The 23,090-nt window shown below is 41.5% G+C and overlaps 1 long non-coding RNA gene across 1 annotated transcript in view; it reads right to left on the bottom strand.

Moving 5' to 3' along the window:
- Positions 1–23,090, bottom strand: part of LOC136790764 (uncharacterized) — a 99,033-nt gene that overhangs the window by 28,019 nt on the left and 47,924 nt on the right. The window contains exon 2 of the long non-coding RNA XR_010831301.1: positions 16,191–16,249. This is a non-coding gene — a long non-coding RNA (uncharacterized lncRNA). The remainder of the gene's footprint in view (positions 1–16,190; positions 16,250–23,090) is intronic.

Raw genomic sequence — 23,090 nt, 5'->3', positions numbered from 1 at the left:
AGTGCAACGTGTTACTGTACCACAAGAGTGCAGTGGAAAGACATTGAGCAGAAGGTGGCAACAGAACACAAACCAAAATGTGTATCAAATTTAGTCATAATTAAACGCTTGCTGTCACCGCAGAACACACGCACACATGGGTCACACGCCTCCACCAAAAATGTCGTGATTTAGGCAGGGATTTCCTATGGCTACGTTTCCCCTGGGTGAGAGTTAATGCAAGAGGGCTAATCGTGTCAGCTGCCCAAGGAGAAGGGTACAAGAGCTCCCTAACCACCTCAGTGTGCAGCCTACACTTATCAGAAACATGCTGAAACGGGTTTTTAGTGCAGTTCGTTGACAGAAAAAAAGGCATTATAAGTCTATGTGTTTCCAGCTGAAAAGCCACATTTTAAGCACCTATCTTAGAGAGCTAGACATTGTATGCAATAATGTTTTCCTTCTTTTCCAAAAGCCATCTCTTGAGCACTGGTGGAAACCATACAGAAAACTTCATTTTTTCCTCTTTCCAAGATTAAAAATATTTTGCATAATAAGTGCTTAATTATTAACCAGGTAGCCATACGGAAATTAAGCTCACGTGAAGTTTATAGTCAGGCTTACGAACGTCAACCTTTTTGGTTCCAAAATCGTCATTTTACACTCCTTTGTAGAGCATCTTCTCTACAAAACAATAGGACAAAACCTCATTTTCACCAGTCTCTCATTTGCAGCCTTCCAAAAGGTGCAAGGTTTTAGACTGAAAGGAAAGACAAGCATATTGAACGCTGACCTTAATGCATTTTAGAAGACCTTTTTTCCTGAAGTTTTTAAAATATTTTGTTATGGCTCTGAAGGCTGCCTGCATTCTCTGGTGTCAAGCCCCTCGAGATGTTGCAGCTTGGCACGCGGTTGCCCACCCCCCCACCACTTGGCCTTCCTCAGCACCAGGCTTACCAGCAATTTTGGGGGGTTGAGAGATGGTGGGGTAAACCCCCTGAGCTGAATGCCAGGTACTGCAGCTTAACTACATCTCCCCCCACTACAGGTGGGCTGCGGATGCTGCATCCCAACCAGCCAGCAGCGAGGGCAGGGGAACTGGGAAGCAAAACCCGGTAACAGCCTCACCCCCTCAAGCAGAAGTGACCATTGCCAGCGACTGGCAGCCCCTCACGTCCATGCAGCAATTAAAACGTGCTCAGTAAACATCTCTGGCAACGGCTTTAATGGTCTGTGAGGATATCAGCACCCTCACGCTGCCAAGCAGAGACCTGTGTGAATACCGAAATATAAACGGCATCAGGTTTTGGCCGCTGCTCAGCCACCCCAGAAAGGATCCCACGAGCTTACCCATCCCTAGATACGGGCCCTGCAATGGACCAGCTGTAAGAAAACAAAACTAAGCAAACACACATCAGTTTAGGTATCTGACACCCTAAAAGCCTACTAGGTTTAAATACAACCAAAACCAAACCAAAATAACAAATACAACCAGAAGTTACCGCAGTGGCAAAAAGATCAGGATCCCCGACTAAGACTCTGAATGACTGAAGACCTAAGTGCATTGGTACCTAGCTGCCTCACGTGCCCGAAGTAAGCTGTAAAGCAGTATTTCAATATTAACACGGAGTTTGTAAACTCACCATTTAAAATGTCACAGTAAGCCACGCAGAGCAAGCGCTGGAAGGCAAACAACCATATGTAAAAGAATTCGGTTAGGCTTTCACACACGCACACGTGTTCTGCTGAAACATTTAGGAAGCATTTCGGTGAGCAGCTATGATTTCAGCTCTCCGGCCCTGCGCACTGCGCTTGCATCTCACCCCCAAGTTCAAGCTCAGCTGCTGCCGCCGAGTGCTTCGATAGGCAATGGCACATTTTTAAGGCATCCCCGAGGCCATTCTTCTGCGGTGGTTGCTGCTGCCCTACTGCAGCCTCTTCTGCCTGATTGTACTCACTGGATCAGCATACCAATTTGCTGGAAAGGGGATGGGGCTGGAGACGGCTGCTGTAAATCAATGTAGCTCCTTGGACTTGATCCCCAGCGTGTACACTGAATGTACAGAACAAGTCTAGGAGAAATAGTTCAGCCTTTGCGAATGCATCTAGCTTTTTAATTTTATAATCTCTCTTATTTTTTTTCCCTTGCCTATGAAATAAAGAACTAAAATCCCTATCTTTAAAATAATATGTCAGGGAAGTTAGGACAAATTTTTCACATGAAATTATTCATAGTTAGGAAACTTCAAAACCATGTTTTTATCCAGCTATATCCTTCCAAATAGCATACACTTCTTCTATTGAGAAGGAGTTTACTTATATATAAAACACATGTACACATACAGGAGTTTACATATATATAAAACCCACGCACACATATACACACACTATATAGAGAAGACAAAGATCCTCTCACCAGCAAATGATTTTACTAGTAAACTCCTTCAGAACAAAACAGTTTGATATACTTAAATGTCAGTAATTTATTAGCATTGAATAAGGCAAAGCAACTAAAATGTAATACAGGAGACAGACATTATTATCTAAATATCGGATATTCTAAAAAAGAAGAAAGAAAGTTAAAGGGTAAACTGCCTAGCATAGCAACCAACACTTACTGCTCTCTTCATCATTATCAGTGCTTTTAAATAACTTAGCTTCACTACTATCGCAGCAACAGCTTCCTGACTGGTTTACAAGAAGCTATTTCTTGTCCTGGCTTCTTGTCTGGCTTAGTGACAAAATTGCACGAACCCAGATCTGACAGGTTGGCAGGGAATCGCCGCTGCCATTTAACCTTCGTTCCAGAGCACTGGCCTTTATCAGAGAAGTGTTGCACTTGAGTCCCATATAAATAACTTTGCTTCCCCTTGGACACAGTTGGGGCTTTAACTACATTTGTTATGTGCTACAGTTACTGCAATCTGGGAGTCCAGTTTAAAAGAAATGATGGATAAGACGAGTTTCATTCTCTGGTAGTTGGTAACTATAAAGCAGATTAAATAGTATAAACTAATCAACACAAAATGAAAATGAGCAAGAAAGATATGAAGGGCCTTTCCTTAAACAAAGAAAAGAATAACTCTTGAAACAGATTTATTTTAATTGCGTCCGTAGCTTTTCAGTAAGTCAAAATTGACTTAACGTGCCGCAAAAGAACTATCATATACCCCAAACCAAAACTAGCAATCACCAACTACTCCCATCAACCTTGGAAAAAATATCGTTTTCAAGCTGATTTTTTACCAATGATGTAACAACAACGACAACAAAAAAATGCTGATGTGTATGTCTGGAGAAAGCTGCTCATCTTTGAGAACACACACAAAGACTGACAGCACAAGATTTAACAGAACAGTAGAGGGAGAGCTGTCTACATCTCTACTCAGTATGTCCATCCAAGTAAATGAAGCTTCTTTTAGCTGAGTGCATACTTTACTGTAAACACAGTACTTATACAAAGATATGGACTTGCTTTGTACTGTTTCTACAGCCCTTGAAATGTACTGTCATATACGACTCAAATTCAGTTCCTGGTAATATACAGATGACTTCTGTCAATATTTACTAGTAATAATTTACTGATGAGGCAAAACTATTTAAGCAAAGGTTGTTTTTTTTGTCGTTCATTTTTCCACTGACATTAGTGCCTAGCTGCGTTGCTGGATGAGGTTATGACTCCACTGGGTGTAGGAACGGCATACCAGCAGCTCCTAATGCTGCTACGGCATTGCTAAGGAGCTCTAGAAAATATCAATATCCTACACAGGTAAAAGTTACATCACTGCATTTGCACTGGTCATATTGAGGATGTAGTGCAGCCCAGCAGGCCAGATGTAGTCCTAAAGGACTGTGCTTTGCTTCCTCATAAAATTGCCATCAGGGTAGTACGTTGATACGGGCACCCATATTTGCATAATTTCTCACGCTTAATTAAAACAGAAATTGTTTAAACAGGAACAAAACGTGAAACTTTTTACATATATTACAAATAGTACTTCCTTTGTTTAAAACTACAAAGGAAGATAGAATAGCAAGACTGAATCCTGATAGTATAAAATAGTATAAACAAACCCATTTTCAGTTGGACATGCTGCTTCTAGACAACGCTATTTCTTCTCCACACAGCCGATTTTTTAAATAGAACTTTGTCAGGAGAGAGTTAGATCAAATTCAGTTTATGTACTTCATAAAAATCAGTGTTTCAGAGAGGAAGATACTAGTGTTTTGACTGGCTTCCTGCAGAGCAAGGATCTTGGTGCATTCCCTTGGAGCCACCACGGCACATGTGACGCTCGTATCCTGTAACTGACATGGGGAGTTGAAGTACATTCATAGGGGGTTTTTTGGTATTTAAGACTATGCTCTTTATGTATAAAAACTATCCTCTCATCATGCTATGCCATATTTTAAAGCATATTTTGAGGATGTCTTATTTATTTTTTAAAGAAAACGTACGCATAGCAGGAAACACTTGATTGAGAAAGTTTTCTGGATACAGGATCTTTTGTTTATTTTTGTATTTCGACTCCAGCATCTTTTATTCTCTGAGTTCTCTACAATCAACTCAGCCCATGCCTTCCCACCCACACACCATTTAAGTATTGCCAAGATTCAGCTCCAATTCTGCTTAAGCATCTTGCAGCACTGGGAGCACCAAATAGTATAAAATGTAATCAGAAATACACCGGTTAACTTCTTTTGTGGGCCTGGTTCAACATGCACCCGTATTTTGTATTTTCATGTCTGATTGTCTCAATATGACATATGAAACGATAGTAAGTGATGTATCAAGACTGACATTTAGTCAACAACTTTTTTTTTCCTTCTGACCTTGCATTTAGTTGCTCCTTAGTAGTTAAGCAGTTGGTTCTTGCAGACGGTTGAGCGGAGAGCTGGCTGGCCCCGTGCAGCATCCCCCCTCGGCCCCTGCCTGCCTGCAGCTCTCCTGCACGCTGCCCCGGTGCCCTGTGCTGAATCAAGCAGCAAACCAGTACCCGCCTTTTGCAGTAGGTGATCTTCTGATGGCTTAGTGACTTGCACTGGCTTGGCAAGAGGCTCACACTGGGAAAGTACTAATTGCCCAATTTCAGTTCTGTTATGCATTCACTTCGATATAAGGAAGAAACGCAGAACTTACAGTTACAGCAGTTTGCAGTTCTGTTATGTTGTACCTATAATGTAAGTATTTTCAGTTTCACTCATCTTCAAGTGTCTACACTCCTGCTGCTCCTTTTTATCACCAAATTCTCTTACTCCACCGCCAAACGGATTAAAATTCACCTTACATTGTACAGTCATACAAACATAACTGCATAAAGCAGTGAAATAACTACAGAATTAAGTGAATGTGTCCCAATTAGTTTAATATTCCAGAAAAAACTAACAGCATGAACTTTATTATTATTATTATTATTATTATTCAAATAGTATTAAAGAAATAAAAACTGACTGCTAACTGCAAGTTGTATATCCATATTAAGTCACACACAGCTTACTTCACAGACCATTAGGACAAATACTAGCAGCAGTAAGATGGCTCCCCTGGTGGCACAGACCCATGAGCTTAAAGACCCATGCTAGTAGTTAAACAACTGCATTGCACAAGGTATTTTTCTGAAAACTTCTGGAATAGTCATGTTTTGGAAGACAGACTTAAAAATCTGGCTGTCATGTCAGGGACAAGCTTTCTGCCTTCCCCATGAAAAAGTATCCAAAACTGAACAAGTCACAAGCCTCTAAAACGCAGCTAACATTTAATATTACGTTGCTTTTCCCTTGCATAGAACTTTTCATTGCTAGTTCAAAACGCTTTGTAATGTGCACTTTCATTTCATATTGGCACTGCTTTAAACGGCATTTTAAAGGTTACTAATTTTCTGTAAGGTTCAGTTTGCATTTGGCTTCATCTGTCCCCTTCCATGCCTGCTAGCTTGTACTAGCTGGCCTCGCTGCCCCTTGCAAGCAGTGCACCAGCCGTCAAGCGCTGCTGCTTGTGGCACCTGGCTCCAGCAGAGAGCAAAAAGGATGGTTTCTCTCACTCCTGCCATTTTCTACACACCAAGGGAAAGGAAAGGCCATCCTGCATGCGAAGGGTGAAGAGGAAAAGAAGGAAGGGCCAACATACAGGGAACATGCAAGGACCAGGACAGGGCAGAAAGCAAGAAGAGTAAATTACACACGCTGACCAAGTGTTCTCCTACAAGACAAATTGTAGAATTTGTCTTACAGAAGTGTTCTAGTGTTTGAAATGAAAGGCAGGAACACCACAAAATGCCAAAAATTAGAAAACAGAGTCCGTTAATGTCTTCAGCTACAGAATCAACATACTTTCACAAGACTGCTGCCTCATTCAGCACACAAAATGGATGGAGCTCCTCAGTAGGAGCAGCTACTTACTGTTTTATCTTTACTTTTAAAAACTCAGCTGTGACTACAGTTTTTCATTTCCTGATGGATTCCTGTTGAAAGGTAATATTTTATAAATAAAGCCATAGTTACAAGAGCAAGGAAACTGAGAGGTCACCCAGTCAGCTACTGCAAAAACTCAAACACCTAGTAATTAGAGTAAGGAGATCTCTTTGGGAATGGTATTCTCTTTTTAGTGTTTTGCTTTTTTTCCTCGATCATATGACAGTATTGAGTACATTACTACAATAATTATCAATATTCTTTAGCACCAATATTTTCCTTCATAAATCTTACATTCTCCATCCCTGAATGTAAGAATAGCAGGTTTCCTGTTTCCCACCCCAGGGGCTGGAACAGAGGTGGTCTCGGGAATTCCCCTTCATTTAGCAAGACAGAAGGGGTTTACCTTAGCTCAAGGAGGGACAAGTTTATAAAAGAGAAAACATTTGAGGGTTATTAAACACCGAGACAATATCCAGCTCAGGAAATCCCCTGAGCCAAAAACAGCTGGAGGTTGGGAGATTATTAAGGGGGAGTATTGGCAATGCTTGCCCTGTTCTTATTCTTCCCCAATCACCAGGCTGTGGCTATTGTTGAGGAGAAAATACCAAGTAATGCAGACTCCTAGGTTTGCTCTTCAAATGCAGCTTTTATGGGTGACAAATGTGGTTACCGTAAGAAAGTCCAGTCCGAGTTTATTTCATTGCATGCTTGCAGACTGTCTGAAGAATCAACCAAGCAGTAGTTTATCAGTTAACAGTGCATTTACAATTTCAGGACTGTCACTACCACTAAAGTGATTTTAAAGCCATCAGTTAACAAAACAGGAATATGAATGAGAACAAAGAATAGATTTTTTCTAAATTTGGCCACCCCAGAGGTTATAATTCCCAGACTGACAAATTCTCCTTCTACAATCATGAGAAAATATGGAGCAAATGACAACTCCCAGCTAATGCTCTCTGCAGGCAGATTGTTAGCTAACATTTGCACATACACTCACGTCAACCTTTTCTAAAGCGGGAGGATCATTTGTTCTTCCTTCTCTGAGAACCTTCTACGCTTGCCTTAATGGCACTGATCTTCCTTGGACTGCTTCTGTTTTTGTTTCTAATACGTTTTAGGTCAGGTGCCTAAAGCTAAATGTGACTTATGGAGGATCCTGCCACCGACTTTTGTTCTTCTACTTTTCCGATTCTTAACGCAAGGCAATATGCAGTTTTTCCAGCTGGTACTCTATTTTAAAGTTTTGAAAGATTAATGGCTCAGTCCAGACATCACTAACTGCTTTCCTTGAACATCAGACCCCCTTTGCACCCCAGCAACTTCTCCCACCACATATCACCTCACATTAATCCAGAAGTGATTGCTTTTGTTACAACACTCAGCTGTAGGTTTTTCAGCTTGGCTCCCAGCAACCCCATAACCATCAACCTAAGATCGGCATCATTCACAACAGGCATTGCTCACGTGTTGTGGTTTTTTTTTTTAATTCCACTGTATGTAATAATTTAAAAATCTCTTCTGTAACAGTGTAAACAGACACCTCAGAAAGTAGCCAGCTTCTATTGAAGAAATGGCCATTTACGTCTAAGTGCTAGAGAAAAGAACTTAAAACGTAGCAGTAAGTGTCTATTAGCTACTACGGATTTTATCCAAGCGTTTTGAGTGAAATCAGCTACATCAGCTGACTCCCCTCTGAGAATTCAGAGATTCATTAATGTGTTTGCCAATGTGGAGCCATGAATATGGTCTTTGTTTTGTTTAACATACACTCATACATACATACTCTATATCCACACATGCATGTATATATACACACACAGAGATACGTATACATATATTCCCATGTTTTTTACTTAAAAGTGGGAAAAATCCTAATTGCTCTGCTTTGGTATTTGTAACACACAACTTCCTCCCTATCATTTTTATGACCTTTTTCTTTAATATAGTTACCATTACAGCAGATCGTAATTTGTTCTCATGGCTACAAATTAATGAGACAAATTACTGTGACATTAGAGTTTGAGGAAAACAAGAGCAGATCATGAGACAGCCCAGCTTTAATCAGCTTCTTTAGCTAAAAGGCTCCAAGTATGCAAAGAAAATTAAAAAATATATATATACTTATTCTACTTCTGCATTTCCACCTCTGCAGCAAGGCAGAGCCTCTGAACCATCCAAGTTACAGCCACAGGCTGCTATAAAAGCTACAGGGCAGGTTTACAGTCACTATAAAATCTATGCAGTATGTATCAGCTCCTACCATCTCTCCCCCTGCCCAAGGAAATTTGGGGAATGAATTTTGTGAGGGAGCAACCTGATTGCTCGTATAACAGTTTCTTAAAAGCTGTTCCTAACCTGAGGTATACACAGGAGACAATATTTGATTACCTCAGCTTGCCCGCTTAGAAGAAACAAGTTGAGGGAATGTATTTTTTAATTATTTTTATTTCATACCATTATAGAGTTGTCCAGGGAAGCTGATGATTTATAAAAGATGAGAGATTAACCATGTGCCACTGCTATTTTATGAAGGATAAAATCCAAGCCTACCCATTGCAGCAAGATGAGTGACGAGACTGACATAGTTTATCCTCAAATGTGTCAGGGGAAACCTTTCTACCACTGACATATATATCCAACACAAACCTTACTTCTGATTGGCTTTACATTGGCTCTTGAAACGTAGCCAGTGAAAAAATGATCTTTAGAGAAGAGAACATCCGTGAAAGCTCAAACTGATGGAAGATTAGACATGCATTTTTAGGTGGCACTTAAAGACAGAAGAGTAAAATTCCTGCAGGATATGCATGCACATACATGTGAAGGTAGGCACAAGATTAAAAGGATGGCTTTAGACACCCACAAATCTTTGATGGTATTTGAAACTGACAAAAAAAAGTGTTATACCTTGGCCCATTTTTAACTTGCAGCTGTGCCAGAAATAGCACTGGACCATGGATGGAGAGAAACGGAAGCGACAATATGCTGCAATTATGTTTCTTCAGAAATTATTACCTACATTCCAGCTTTTATTCCCAGCCAACAGTTAATAAAGTAAGCAGAAGATAGAGCATTGCCTCCTAGAAGACTTGGTCTAGCTGCAGAGCAGAGCAATTGGAGACAAGAGCAACATAAAATGGTTGAATATAACTTCCAGAAGACACCAGGGATTATCCTTGCTTGACTTACTGAGCTTATCAGATTAGTGCTACAAGTATTTAAAAAATTAATGCCGCCGGATGAGCATTATGATATGACTGCAGGACCAGTTGTAAAGGCAGCCCTCTGCTTGTAAATGTAAGGGTAGTGTAGAACACCAAAAAAACTGCTGTTATGCAATTCATTCGAACATTTGGAGTAAATTCAGTTTCCCTTTCTTACTCACATTTTAGCACAAAGCCTTATCCAGAGCTGCCCGTTGAAAAGCATTTTTAAAAATTAGCAAAGACTCCTAAGCAGACATTGGCATATGTGAAAGGATTTGCAAACTGAAGGTGCCAGGGACAGCAACCAATAATTATCTGAAACATTTAAACAAGGAGAATATCCTTGGAAGTAGCTCTGAGAAGTGGCCAGACCTATGCTTCCGTCTGCTCTGGCACAATAAAGAAACTGCAAAAGCTGCACTAGCTTAGAACAAAGTGCTTTCTCAACATATGTTTATAAACAGAATGTAAGAAGTTTGTTTGACAAGAACTACGCATTCCCCCACTGGAAAAACATAATGCCCCTTTCACTGCTATGCTTGTAGTAAAAGAAAATAAATAAGATTCTAGCAGAAAGGCTAAGACAGATCCAGCAATTTCGCAGCCAACTTGTTGCACTTTGCAGTGAATGCTTCCCAAGTGAAGTTTTACTTTAGGTCTGGAAAACAAGCTGTGAAAAGGTGTAGGACATACCAGACACTCCTCAGGATTCGTATGCTGATATACGTGGTCTCTTTTCCAAATAAAGAGAATTCATCTGGGGAGGTCTTAACATACCTGAAAAGATTTCTTCCTTCCAATTTTTATGCTCAGGGAAAAAAAAAAAATCAGCTCATAAAACAACGAGCCACAGAAGGGCCACATAAAATCTGCTTTCTAAACAGTCGCTGCTTCAAGCAAGATGCTTGCCGCACCCATTTTCTTCTCAGCTCCTGAACTGAAAGCTATTTTCAAGCATGACTACACAACATCTTAAAACAGCCAACACACATTCACTGTACATCATTCAGCCCTTGGCCAACATATCCGGCTTCCCACCCTTTTGGTGGCAGTCTAGGTTCAAACCTCATGCTGAATGTTTGAATCATCCTGCGTGCCTTTACGGCCCATTAGCTTCCATTTGTGATGGACCAGTCTCTCTCCAGCTGTAGTTAGCTTAGCTGCTAATTGCCCCAGCGTTTGAAAACATTCCACATAAAAATCAATAGCAAGAATAAAATACTTTTGAACCTTTACAGACACGCTGGAATTTCACCCATTTTGTAGTCGCAGATCCCAAGAAGATCAAAAGAAAATAACCATGACTCTTGCCTTGCTCATTTTGGTTGTGATAAAAATGCTTTTCCTTGCATTGTGTAACACAGGCCAGACCATGCTGGATTAAATTAATCATGAAGAAAATGATCCTCCTACATACCTACCAAGAAATACAACATGGCAAAAAGCAGTGCAAATTCACCGTAGACCATTTCATTCTTGTTTTGAAAGAGCAGTCTGAAGTTAAGATAATTTATTCATCATGCCCATCCAAACTTTCATGTCCCTTGAAGATGCCAACAAACATACCGTTTAATGTGAAATGCTATGCTGTTTTTTTTTTTTTTTTTTCAGATGTGGACATCTGTTCCTTGGAAAATTCAAACAGGTAGATAATAGTCACAACTTAAAATCCCTGTATATCTAGACTGAATCTAAGGATATGTATTATGTACCGTTTTTAAACACAACAGGAAAATAAAAGTTAAGCTACAGAATTCAGCTGAAGGAAAGGATGAACAACCGTTAAAAACTACCACAGTTTGGTGTTTGTGCATGGAAGCATTTCAGAGAGACCTTGGATGATGCAATTTAACTAACACTACCAAACAAGAAATTCTGAAGTACTACATCCACTTTTAAAGGAGGAGAAAATTATAAAATAAAATAAAAAAAGAAAGAAGCTGCAGACATAAGATCATCCTGTCAGCTGTAAAACTTCCATTGCTCACTGTAGAAGTCTTAATACAAATACGCATGTCATCCACTTACGGCCTTCCTCACAAATATGACAAGGAAGTTACCTAGGAAAATACCACCAAGAGTGTGCGACAGACTCAAATAGCTAAGTACCCAGAATCAACTTGGCTTAAGGGTCATCTCAGGCTCAGAAATATTTGGTAAGAAAATTGTTTTTCCCACAGTGTGTGAACAACTAAGCTGCTTTTCCTCGGGCAACTTCCTAACCTACGTATCACCATTACCGGATGGAATACCTGTCCTGGTAAGCAGCAGAGTGATGCAAAAGAGAGGTTTTCACTACTTGTTGAGGGAAAAAAAGAAATGTTGTAGTTCTTCCTGAGCATCTATGAATCTAACTTCCCAACATGTATAAATAAAACCACAGAAGGGTCCCATTAGAGGCTGCAGTTAATTAACACAACTGCCCGGGTGAAACCAGGCTGTACAGCATAGCCAATTCTAAATATTCCAAAATTAATACAGAATTGGACCCTACACGATTTCAGTAAACCAAATTTTTCCCAATGCTTATAAGTCTAATTATCAAGAAAGATCAATGAATTGGGTTTTAAACTAATTAGGTGTTATGCAGCTGCTTCCCAACTCTTTCAAGTCAGGCAGATGTTATAATAGAAAATGAAATTACATCCTCCTTTTGCTGCTATTCCAAAACTTTAGTCCTCTGATGACTTCAGATGACCTCAACATGCAGAATTACCCACAGTTCCATGGGAAATGAATCTAACACGCATATTTTTTCCCCAAAACAATACTACTCTGCTTGTAGTCACCAATACTGTTTTATTAACCTGATATTCCTTACGATTCTTTGCATTGAATAACTAATTGCCAAGCACATCAATATTTCAGAGCTTCTTACAAGCACCAGATCACCGTTTAAAAGTTTACTGGCACAAATGTCAAACTATGAAACTTGCCAGATATTTCAAAAGCCAAAGAAATGCCCCAAACACAGCTGAAACTTGTGTCTTTAGGATTCAGGAAAACTCCTGCAGCACAATCTCTGCTACCTAGAACTTTGCACTACCGCTGACCACCGAGTCTGTACCAGTACACTGCAGCATCAAACTGCATGTAGGATCTCTCTTCCCTGCTATATCTGACTAGCTTAGCTTTTAATACCATATATTCCAAAGGCTAAAGAGATTACAGAATCAGTGTGTAATAGAAATCATAGCAACTGAATTAGCTTAGCATGATGAAATTCCACACTATCCCATACAGTGCATGAAAGAAGGTGCGAGTTCATAAAAGAGGCCTAACAAGGAAAAAGTAGGGCATGGAGAATAAAGGTATTTTAATAGAATGATAGTAAATAACATCTTTCATATTTATCTTGGAGGTCTTTCAGCAGGGAAACTCCTGCTGCCTAGCAGTGGATCTAGAAAAAAAGTTAAAACCAATAAAGGTAAATCCAATAATTCACCCACCCTCCAGCGTCGCTGCTCAGCTCTGTGAAAATTACTTGCAAATGCAAACAATTATAGTGCACCACTCTCCAATGGAAATGTTTTAAAAATGTAAGTCACTGTAGAAAAGGTTACAAGCTTCTTTTCACTCCTATTTTTCCTGCTCACCAGAATGTTTTCCCCCCACCCTCAAACTAGAATCTCATTTTCAAAACTACACACAGCATTTGTTTCACTTTGAAGTCTGTGAGTAGGCGCTGCAAGTTTTCCACGGCACCCTGAGCTCTGCCTTCGCCCACGGAGTAGAGAGAAAGACACGGCGGTGAGATCTGCCGTCCCCCATTGACCGCGTTCACGTTTGTGTATTTTTTTCCATGGTCTCATAGTTGCCTTGTAATGCAAAGGGCCTACTACATAAGCTTACTAATGAGGAACATCTTACTAAAGATCCATTGATCCTGCTTTTTCCAGAAACGTGGTACTTTATATGAAATGCATTTTACTTAGGGAAGTCCACAACATAGCTTATATCCCTGAATATCCCTGAATATCCCTGAATACCCTAAAACCAGCCAATGTCAGTTCTCTGTTTGGACATATCTGATAAGAAACTACACCTCTTGTAAAGGATAACCGCTTTGAGTCGGCTGCCAAAAGGCACTTTTATCATATCTAAATCACAAGACAGACAATGTCTCTCAGATAGGAGATCCGGTAGATTTTGCCATTCAGCTGCATTCACAGGGGGTTCTGGTTCTCTGAAAATCCTTCAGGATGTTCCTAAAAAGAGATTCCACGAAGATTCTCATGTAAAGATAGACATTGAACACCCTTCCAATGAAATCAGCTTTAAAAATATATATATACATATACACGCACAGAGCACATCTCAGCATTTTGTCAGGTGCTGTAGCAACTGTTGCAGTTCAGAATTACCAATGAGAAAAAAAAATCTGGCTGTTTACAGCAGGGCAAGAAACAAGAAAGAAAAGAAAGAGTCAGGCCTCTTCTGGTGCCTGGCTCCACAGAAGGCTGGGGACTCACGGTTGGGCATGTGCCATAAACCCAGTAAGTGTCTTTTATCAAAAGCTTGAAGAGCAAAAAGACAGGGCAGCTTTTCCCGACCGCACGGCACAACACTGGCCACCTCGTAACCATCCAATAGCAAATAAGCACATTTTGTTCTGTGGCATCAAAGAAAGAAATACAGCTCTGTGATTGCCGAGTCCTTAGCGTCTTGGTGGAGAAAATAAAAATTAAAAGGAAAAAAACAAAACACTTTAAACAGTAGAAAGGCTCAGGTGAGCACAGGGAAATCAGTGTAAACAGTTTGCATTTTCACTGGCAACTCTACGATCATACAAGCTAGAATCTTATTTTAAGAGGCAAGGCAAAATTACCAGACAGCAATGACACTGAAATCTCAGATGAATGTGACCTATTTTTGAGGATCCCTGACCTTAACACGCTGTTTGGCATTTACCTAAATGAACTGAGCAATCCTAGTACAGAGTTTAAAATAAGTCCTTTATTGAGAGCTTAAACTTGCCCATATAGCTTGACTAACAAAACAAAAAACAAAACAAAACAAAACAAAAAGTCAGGAAGAATAGCGGGAAAAGCTGATAGAGCAGTTACACGCAGACAATATCGGAAAGCTTATAAAAGGCAAAACCACCCAAAAATTTTCAGCTGAAAACCTTGTCAAAAATACTTAGTTTTTACAACAAATATGGCTTTATTTTTTTTTTTTTGACTCAAAAAATAGGGAAGGAGTGCAGAACAGCCAGAAAGCACAGTGGTCTCCATGACCTTTTCACAAGTTGGAAATTCAGAGTCAAACCTCAGTTCTGCCTTACCAAGACCAGAAATGAAGTTTATTTTCCATATCCTAGATATATTCCCTAATCAAAAAGCCTATATTCCTCTTTCTATTTCTCTGTCAAAAATACTAAGTATAATTTCTATTCTAAGAGAAATAACTAGGAAACTGACATTTTTCTAAAAAACAGAACTATTTTTCTTTAGCCAGCATTTCTGAAGATTCCTCCAGATAACTCCAATTACCATCCCTAACGAGCATTAACTGGAATTACTGTATGTAACCATCGCTTTTCCATCAACCTCCACTTTTCTGAGCGATTTTATCGACTACCACATTTGACAGCAAACATCCTACAAAATTATAACCTGTTATCAGTGATTTAAAAAGAAATTGGTAGGTCAAGTATCGCAAACAAAACATAGCAGGGTATGCTTCGAGATTTGTGTGTGGGTGTAATAAGCAGAAGCTCAAGAATTTTATTAGCAGCGTATTTACAGATACCGCTTCCCGACGCACTGCAAGCCCTTGCATACTTACGTACACATCTGGCTGGCAAGGCAGTGGCTGTTCAGAGAGCAGACGCCAGTTTAGCTTTCTCAAGGTTACTTAGTGACGTCATCTCTTGGAAATACGACATGACACATCTATCAACTTCAAGATCAGCATCCAAAACAGACTCGCCAGTGACTAACACCAAAATTAGCAATACCTCGGCTGACCTCAGAGAAAGTCTACGGGGGCAGAAAAAGATTTCAAGCACGACACCTACCCATTTCATTCCTTATATTATTCCTACTACTTTTTTAGCATATAGTGAGTAAAATAATTTTAACCAACTATTTAAAAGCATTTTTTCTATTCTCTACAATGATGACACAGTGAGGAGCTCCTTCCAGTCTAGATGTCACTTGACAGCTAAGAGAAATTAAACCCCTGTGCAGCGACATCGAACAGTGTTCAGAAGAACTCCCAGTCCACGGCTACTCCCCGTTACTGGATGGTACAACCTGTGTTACCTTGAAGTAACCTGTGATCTGCTAGCAAAGCACCACAAACGTGTTACCTGTACGCCTCAACAGCATCACTGTAAATGAGGACTAACGTGAGTTAGCATTTGGTTAATTAGTATGGATTACATACCAAAAAAATAAGAGAAGAGCATCCAGCTTCCTGTTAGATGTGATGTCATGTAACGATCGCATGAACATTGATGATTTTCACTTTTTTAAATCATTCAGCGAACAATAGAGGATTTTTGTTTTTTTAAAGGCAAACTTCATTATACATACAGAAAGGAATTACTCATACATTTCTCTGCAATCTAAAGTGAAATACCTTTTGCAACATGCTGGCCATTTAAACGTCAATTCTTCATGTCCCATTCAGTTACTTACCTAAAAAAAAAAAAGAAAAAATACATTAGTTTTCCATGTTCTCAAATCTATCGTGAATGCAAAACCTTGTTCTCCACTCTTCCCCAGCAAATTTTCAGTAGTTATAAATTAGGTAAGACTATTAGGGTAATGGGTTTTGGTTATATCATTAGTTTAGATGACATGTTTTCACTTCTGCTTCAGCTAAGCATTCATTAATTGAATTTAAGAACTTTCTTTCCTTATTATTGCTTCTTTCTTCCCCAGTAATGATGTCTAAATAAAAGCTTCTTGATGCCCTCAATAATTTGATTTCCATATTCTATTTACTCTGGAAAAAAAAGTCATAATTGCAATTGCAGTAATGGAAATATAAATGGAAATATAAAATATTCAGCAGAAGTACCCCAACATCATACTCAGTACAGAAACAGATGTTTGTGCAACTTCTTAACAGCAATGGGGTGGAAAAAAAAAAAAAAACAAGCGGGTTTTGAATGTAACAGAGCACAGAACAGCAGACCATGAGACTCTAGCTGACAGACGACTATGAATTCAGGTACAGTCTCCATAGGATCTATACTTCAGCCATGGATTTCCTTCGCGGTTCTGTCGTTATTTTCTATGACCTTGGACCACTTCATCACTTTACTTTTACAATGGTAAAGTATTTTTTTTGCCCAGGTCCTTGAGGCTCTGGATATTAAAAAAGAGTACATAGCAGTAGGTACTACTACCTGCCTGAGCAACTAGTTACTAATGAGCAAGTAGAAAAGAGTTTGCTGTCAACTATGCTCAAGTCTTCACTCACTCGCTCCCTGTTCAATAATTTCATCCCCCTCATCAGCCAGCCCTCCCTTTTCCTCTCAAGACATCAAAATCATTTCCGAAGTTGATGTTGTTCTATTGCTTTTACCATATATCATTTTAGAAGGGAATGACTGTATTCAAAGCTTTGCCAAATTTCAAATTCATTAAAGACAACCATGTCAACGTTCAGGAATAGCCAAAAATTGTATTTAAGTGATTAAGTTGAACTTTTTTCATAGGAGTTAAGTCTGCTGCTTCCCTGAGGCCAGGGTCAGGGATGTAGCCAGAAAGCTTCCCAACCTGGTTCGCCCCTCTGACTACTATCCTCTTTTGATAGTCGAGGCTGGCAGCGATAATATTGAAGAGAGAAGCCTGAAGGCTATCAAATGAGACTTTAGGGGACTGGGACGGTTAGTGGATGGAGCATGAGTACAGGTGGTGTTTTCCTCTATCCCTACAGTGGCAGGGAGGGGTACCGAGAGGACATGGAAAGCCCACCTGATTAACACGTGGCTCAGAGGCTGGTGCCAACACAGAAATTTTGGTTTTTTTTGACCACGGGGCGCTTTACTCGGCACCCGGCCTGATGGCCGCAGATGGGTCCCACCTATCTCTAAGGGGAAAACGGAGCCTAGCCCAGGAGCTGGCAGGGCTCATTGAGAGGGCTTTAAACTAGGTAAGAAGGGGGACGGGGCTGAAATAAGGCTTGTTGGAGCTGTGCCAGGGGGAACAATGGCAAGGCCGGGGGAGAAGACAATGGCCCAACAGAAGTGCATCTACACTGATGTACGCAGCATGGGTAACAACCAGGAGGAGCTGGAAGCCATCGTACAGCAGGCAGGCTATGACTTGGTTGCCATCACGGAAACGTGGTGGGACCACTCTCATGACTGGAGTGCTGCAATGTCTGGCTATAGGCTCTTCAGAAGGGACAGGCAGCACAGAAGGGGTGGTGGTGTGGCTCTCTATGTTAGAGAGTGTTTTGATGTTGTGGAACTTGAGGCTGGGAATGATAAGGTTGAGTCCCTGTGGGTTAGGATCAGAGGGAAGGCCAACAAGGCAAGCATCCAGGTGGGGGTCTGTTACAGACCGCCAAACCAGGATGAGGAGACGGATGAGGAGTTCTACAGGCAGCTGGCAACAGTTGTGAAATCGTCGGCTCTTGTCCTCGTGGGGGGCTTCAACTTCCCAGACATATCCTGGAAGCACAACACAGCCCAGAGAAAGCAGTCTAGGAGGTTTCTGGAGAGCGTGGAAGATAGCTTCCTGACGCAGCTGGTTAGAGAGCCTACCAGGGGAGGTGCCCCGCTAGACTTTCTGTTCACAAACAGTGACAGACTGGTGGGAGATGTGGTGGTCGGGAGCTGTCTTGGGCAGAGTGACCACGAAATGGCAGAGTTCCCTATTCTTGGCGAAGTCAGGAGGGGGACCAGTAAAACCGCTGTCTTGGACTTCCGGAGGGCTGACTTTGAGCTGCTCAGGACACTGGTTGGCAGAGTCCCTTGGGAGGTGGTTCTGAAGGGCAGGGGAGTCCAGGAAGGCTGGGCACTCTTCAAGAAGGAAATCTTAACAGCTCAGGAGCGGTCTGTCCCCATGTGCCCAAAGACGAGCCAGTGCGGAAGAAGACCGGCCTGGCTGAACAGAGAGTTGTGGCTTGAGCTTAGGAGAAAAAAGACAGTTTATAATCTTTGTACGTCATATTTGTCCAAATGATAAAAAAAAGTCCATTCTGCAGTCCTGTTATTCTCTGCACTGTACAAAAGCAATTTTGGTTAATCACAACATTAACTAGTGTCCTAAAACACTTTTTAGAAATCACTTCAAATTAAAGCATGACAACTGTGATAGAAGAGACAGCTTCTGAATAGTACTCTGCAACGCTAGCAAGCAAAAAACAGCAACAGCAGGAGAGCTGGACTGACCAACATGCGTCTTTTGCCAAGGGGAATTTATGTTAGGGTCCTGCCTCCAACACTTCAGTGAGTTGGTTTCCAAAGTCATAAAACCGGGTTTGGAATGAAGGGACTTAATTTTGTTTTCTTAAGGTTTTTGAATGCTTTCGTGCTCTATAAGGATTGTGTCTTTCAGGCTTTTTTCTTAAGTAACAAGGCATAAAGATGTACCTCAAAATCAGAGCTTGAAACAGTCATGTATGCATGTACCTTTGGGAAGAAGATCTGCAACATCTGTATTGACGACGAGACAAAATCCCAGCAAAGCAAAGACTGACAGCACTGCTAAATCCACACTGCATCCAGATGACACGGTCTGTACAAGCCCCCCAAACCAGTATGTACCTGATGAGCTCACAGCTCTCTTCCCCAAGCACACGGTTGCTGATATCATTACAGTCTGCATTTGTTTTCGGCCAGCCCTTTCAACGCTCCCTGCAGAGCAGGCAGGCACAAGGGCAGAACCTCCGAGACGTCCCATCCTCCTCATCCTACCAGGACCAAGCACCCAGACGGGAAAAGCCTCCAGAACAGCAGCATGGGCAGCAGCACCTTTGCTGGAGTCTGGGTGACGGCGCCTGTTTTTCCCCAGAATCCATACCAGGCAGCAAGCACAGGTGTCATTGTCCGCACACCTCAAATGAATCCCAACTCCTATTTCTCCCATCCGTGCACATCATCCATCATTCCTCTATCCATCACCTTTGCGTGCACCGATTCTGAGAAGAAAATATTTCGGATTGCATCCATACAACCCTTTTTGACATATGCTGGCTTTTCATCTGTTTTCTTAACTGATACAGCAAGTCGAGAATGATAAGAGATGTACCTAAATCCCACGCCAACTAAATAGCATTCACGTTCAATTAACCTCATCGCAATTTCTGTAACTCATAACCCCATCCTTTCCAGTGTTGTGCTCGCACAAGCTTTCTGAAACAAATCAGATGGAGCTCACTTTTGCACATAGCATGCTCCCACTGAACAGAGCGTACAGGCTCATCACTAACTCTGCCTGCTTCCGACTATTTTAGACTGAATGTTGAAAGGCTGCCAGTTGCAGACACCTACTGTACAAGCTCTGCTGCTTCCACCTCCTGTCAGCCGGCTCTGTGATGCCTCTGAGCAAGCATGGTGCTTTTTCTTTGGCAGAACTCATCTTACCCTCTTTCAAACGAGGAAATTTTTGTTCCTCTAGTTCATATGCATGCACTTTTCATCTTTTCCAAGAGAAATTAAGTGCCAGCTACAATTCATACTTCTTCAGGAAATAAGTCCATTTCAGAATGCATAACGCTACTGTACTTTAACTACAAGATGTACTTAGCTGGATTCAAACCGTACTCCTTTGTGCCTTTGTCTCTATAATAACTATTCAACGCACTAGTGGCATCTACCAGGACTTGGATTAAATGTGCCAGTGCTTGGGTTTGGTTTTTATTCCTTCCCTTTTCAAGGGGGAGCACAGTTCTCACAGTTTGCAAGAAAACAAATTACTCCTGTTTATCACAGGTGCTTTCACTGCTAGTTTTCCTACAGTTATTTGCAATAATTACCCAAATACCTTTTCCATGGATAATTTGGAGTGGTAAGAAAAACTTGAGGGACTACTTTTTGCAGTGTCTTGTTTGCAGTTTAAGAAGTCAGGAGGGTCCCGGTAAGGGCAGGGGGGGAAGCATTAAACTGCAAGCGCCACAGCCAGACCTTACTTTCTGTGAGGGAAAAAAAAAATCATTGTCCTTTGCCGTTTTGCAAGTGGTATGCCGATTGGATTGCCTGGGGGTTATACGAGAAGAGTCGAAATCAACAGAAGCAGCCCTTGTTGTGCATTAAGGGCAACCACCAGGAATGCGCATACTTGAGCTGTCCTTCTCCCATTTGAGCTGCAGATCACAAGCATTCCACTCAGATGAGGTGTACGTTTCTCTTGTAAGGGTGAAAAGTATTTATATGGGAAACAACGATCGGACTCCAAATGAGGTGACTCATACACCGATAATGAATCCCATACCTTTTTTTTCCCCCCCCCCATGTAACATCCTCCATTTGCACCTTAGCAACCTAAGCCCGTTAAGACTGCAATGATTTGGGAATTGCTTAGCACAGATCCGAGATGCAAGCTGTTAGCCTCCAGCTTCCTTCAGTGAAGAGCAAGCCAGGGGCAAGCTGAAGGCATACTTGCTGGAGGGCAGGTGTTGCTCACTGCTCCCAGACTCTCCTATCTCAGGTATCCCCAGCTTTGCACTTGGCAATAGCTAGAGTTTGACCTGTGAAAATAACCCAGTTCTGGAAAGTCCTTAAGTACACGATTAAATGTGATATAGGCACACACTCGGAACTGGTACTTATCCAAAAAGGCAGCTAAGCATGGGCCTGACCTACAGACAAAGGCCTGGAAGGCACAGTGCCTCAGCTGGTGCTGAGGTGGGCTGTGGCACTGCACACATTTGTGACAAGTATGCTTGAAAAGCCTTGAAGTCTGTCTTCTCCCCACATCCCCAGCAAGTTCTCTTTGATCCTAGGTAGCACTCAGGATCTAAACCAGGCCAAGATAGATTTCATCCTTCGGATGGGCTGTAGCCTTAAGGCTGGGGGCTGTGTTGAAGATCCTGCTCCAAATCAGGCAAAACGAGCATTTCAGCTCACAGCACTGACATGCGATATGAGAATCCTCACCTGGGCTCTGAGCTATTCTGGGCAAGCATCTCAGCCTCTTCCTGCAGAGCTGATCCACTTTGTACAGTTAAATATTTATTGGGTTGGGGAGAGAGGATGCATAGCACACGTGTCAAAGCAGGGAAGAAATCAGAGTAATTGATGAGCCATTAGAAACTACACTACTTGAAAAGTTTCCTTAGGCGTTTGCCGTGAATCCAGCAGTGCGGGTAAAGGACATTAAGGAGACTAACTTGCACGTTAGACTCCACCATTTGTGCAAAGAGCTGATCACAGCTTCTCCACACTCCCTCTGCCCCCTTCCCAGTGCCACTCCAGCTACTGCTCTCAGGCCCCAGAAACGCTACTGCACACAACAGGCACGGCTTTCTTCCTCTCCAATATCAACTGCTAAGAGAAAAATGGCATCTAAAGGAGAAATAATGATGACCATGTTAGTAGCAGGTGTCATAGTACCACTTTTATCCATTGCACACACGGAGCCACACCTTCCTCCAACTTGAGAGTAGGATGAAGATGCGATAGTTGTTATGAATCAGGGAGGAAGTCGGTACAACAGCTTAACCACTGAGCTTCTCAAGAAATAGGATTAGCACTAATGGATGAAGCTGTCTCTTGTCTGCCTAACAATTAGAAGTGATCCTCCAAAAACACTGTCCGGGATTATATTAACCAGCAATTAGTGACATAAATAGCTACGAGACTGAAATCATAGTTTTCCTACCACCGCAGAGGGCTGGAAACTGAAGTAATTCAGTCCAAACCCGCATGCTGCCATTTGCTCGGTGAGCAGTGACAAAGCCTCCTTCCTGCAGGATCCATGCCCACCAAGCGAGGTTCTCGAGAAGCCAGCCACCTTCGGTGTGCTTGTTCCGTGGGGCAGCAGCAGCTGGTAAAGCACTGCAGCGCTACAGTCCTACAGTGACCCCCCCAGCACCTGATCTTGTGCATCCCATGGCCAAATAATTGTGTTCTGTGGCTTCCTTGCACTTCTCATTACAACACATTCTTGCATCTGCTTAGAGAGTCTTGTGCACAGAGTGAACGTGGTTGTTTTAAATTAGAACTTGATTAAAAACCACTTTATTCCAACAGACCAAACTTCTACCCTTCTCTGAAGGATATCTCCTGTTTTCAAAACTTATTCTGAACTAACCTTTTAAGAAATTGAGTGTTATTTTTGGCTCCTCTTTTCTGCAACGATTTGTCTTTTCATCCGTTCTTTGGTACTTTCACTTGTTCATCCTGATACCTGCAACTTACCAAGGAAGTGGCTTGAGAAAAGGTATGTTAAATCAGGTGTGTTAAAATTTCATGGGAAATTTTCCATGTAAGAAAACATCAGTGTGAACATTCCTGAATCATTTTGGAAACCACCTTTGGTTAAGGGGTTATCAGCTGCAGCACCTGTGTCTCTCAGGGCA

Source organism: Anser cygnoides, chromosome 4, assembly GCF_040182565.1.
Source record: "Anser cygnoides isolate HZ-2024a breed goose chromosome 4, Taihu_goose_T2T_genome, whole genome shotgun sequence".
Taxonomy (NCBI): Eukaryota; Metazoa; Chordata; class Aves; order Anseriformes; family Anatidae; genus Anser; species Anser cygnoides.
This window is presented reverse-complemented; position numbering and strand designations above follow the sequence as displayed.